Source organism: Bison bison, unplaced genomic scaffold (genome assembly GCF_000754665.1).
Source record: "Bison bison bison isolate TAMUID 2011002044 unplaced genomic scaffold, Bison_UMD1.0 scf7180017864503, whole genome shotgun sequence".
Taxonomy (NCBI): domain Eukaryota; kingdom Metazoa; phylum Chordata; class Mammalia; order Artiodactyla; family Bovidae; genus Bison; species Bison bison.
Genome location: NW_011495061.1, coordinates 4,980,883 through 4,983,640, shown reverse-complemented (window position 1 = coordinate 4,983,640; position 2,758 = coordinate 4,980,883).

Genomic DNA, 2,758 nt, shown 5'->3' with positions numbered 1-2,758 from the left:
CTTCAGGACATGGAGTGGATGGACAGAGAAAAGAAGCTTTAATCTGAGAGCTGGGATGCATCTGCAGCCGCAGAGCTAGTACACAGGGGCAGGCTTCCCCTAAGTGGGGGTGCCCTGAAGGCCTGTGGCCAATCCTGACCCCACTCAGGCCCACACTCGCCTAAGCACTGGACAGGGCAGGTGGGGCTGACCCCTGAGAAAGAGAGAAGGGACCTGCCATCATCCGGCCCAGCACCCCTGGACAAGCTTCCCCTTAGCAGCAGCTCACCAGGGCAGTTGGTGTCTCTTCAGCAGGATAGAAGACCCCTTAACTGGTTATTCAGCTTTTTGCCAAGAGGAACAGTGGTCCTCTTCCTGCCCTCTTGCCTGCAAAATTGCTGGCTGGCAATCCCAGAAACTGTTGCGTTGGTTCCCATACGCACAGTGCCATCTGCTGGGAGGATGGAGAAGTGATCCAGGGGCTGCCCGGTGCTGGGCACAAGCCAGAAGTCACATCCTAGGAAAGCCCCTCTCTCCTGACAGTCCATCTGGAAAGTCCCAGCTTCCCTGCCTGCTTCCTCTGGCCTCCCAAACCGTCTCTCACACCCGCTCTGGGTACCCACCGGTCTGTCCTGGGTTTCTCTCCCCTCACTCCTTTATATAGTTGCTGCCTGAGGATGGATTCACACTCAAGCATGGAGGCAGAGGCTCAGAGTAGGAGCTTCGGGGCACGTGGCCCCTTGGGCAGAAGATGATGTCTGTCCCTCTGTCATGCCAGACCAGGCCAAGCAAGGGGCAGGGAGCCACAGGGTTTGACCTATCACAGGTCTGGAGGGAAGCCTACAAGGATGTGCTGCCTCCAGTCAGCCCACGGGCTGCCAGGCCACAGGTCCAGGCCCGTTCCAGAGCCAACTGCAGCTGAAGCTGGGAGGGGTGAAGCAGAGTGTGCCCCCGATTGTGAACTCTGCCAGGAAGTCAGGGGGGTCAGAGCCACACAGTAGAGCAGGAAAGAGAGGGAAGAGACCTCTGAGACTTCCCACAGCCCCCACTTTATGGATGGGAAAACTGAGGCCCAGAAATAGGGTACATCACACTAAGCTTTTGGATAAGAAGAGCTAGGAAACCACGTTCCTGAAGGATTCAGAGGACATCTAGTCTAATCCTTTCCTCTATGGATGTGAAAGTGAGGCCTGGAGGGGAGCAGAGGAGAGGGTTGCTGACCCACTCCAGGTTGCCCTGCTAGTTTGTGTCTGTCCTGGGCTTTTCTGTGCCCCAGCCTGCCCCAGGTGGAAGAGGTCAGCTCCTATTGTAGAAACTGCTTGAAGACAGGGGTCTCGGGGACAGGAGGTGGAAGGCCTCCTAGCCTACTGGGGAGGAAGAGTGCTGAGGCAGCAGCCACCGCCGGCTGCCCTGTCCTGCTGTGAGTTCCTAGTGGTTTCCTTGCTGCTCAGAGCAAGGCCAAGGTGGGAGGCTTATTTATTCCTGTGCTTTTATTTATTCATCTTTTATTCATTCCCATCCTGTCAGTGTATATTGTTTACATTATAAATCATATGTATTCTCACACTCCCTCTTAAGGAAAAGGCCCAAGAATACAGATTGTTGAAAAGCTGTGAAAATGGTGGCAGCTGCAGCACTCTGCATCCCCCTTAGGGGCTCCCTACAGGGCTGCGGAAAGCCGTCATTATACCAGACTGAGGGCTGGGACCATCTAGGCCTCCCCAAGCACCCACTCAGTGCAGCATGCTCCCAACAGAGAATGCACGAGAAGGAAGAGGAATGAGAGTAGATGGCGGTCTGCAGGGGAACCCAAGGATGGCATTTTTCCCCACGCCTCCTTCCTGAGCTGGCCGGGTTGGGCTGGGGCACCGGCTGCTTGAAGCCATCTGGAGGAGTGAGCCACATCCAAGGTTGTCTATAGAAAAGCCTCAAGTCACCAGAGACATAGATTGCAAATGCCAAGGCCAAAGGAGAAGTAGATTTGTGAAGAAGAGATGGGCCTAGAACTGGTAACCTGGCAGGGCATGGCATTCAAGCAGAAGCAAGTAGGCACAGAAGCAGCAGGCTAGGGAGGGGTCTGCTCGGCTATCACACTTTGCATTTACAGACTGACTTGAGTGGAGGGACGACCTAAAGTTCTGGCCAGACTGGGATTTGAAGAACTAAGCTGAGCAAATGTGTCTTGCAGCTGTGAGACTGAGCAAATGGGACCTGTATCTCTGAGCAGGAAAAAATTCAGTATTTTAATTGCATATCAAAACATTTGAATATGTCTAAAGCTATACTCAGAGGAAGAGTCATAGCCTCAAATACATTTCTAGACAAGTAACTAAAAGCTATCACTACAGGCAAACCCTCAAATTGCAGTGGTTTAACACAATAAAGGTTATTTCTTGTTCACACTACACGCCTGTTTCAGTTACTTGGGGATGCAGGCTTTTTACAGGACCTTTTGTCTTGTTGCTGAGCCATCCAGAATACAACGCCTTCAAGACTATGATAAAAGCATAAGGAAGAGGAGGGAGAAAACATACTGGCTCAGTTCAAATAAAACATATATCACTTGTGCTCACAGTCCATTGGCTAGAACTGCAAATCAAGTGGCTGAAACCAAACTTCAAGGGCTCTGTGATAGATGAATAGCATATATGTATCCAGCGAGCACTGTCTCAGCTACATGTTAAACAGTAGACAAGAAACAATTAAAATAAATGATTTAGGCATCCAACTAAACAAACCAAGAAAAAATATCCTAAGAAAAGTTGCAAGAAGAAATTAA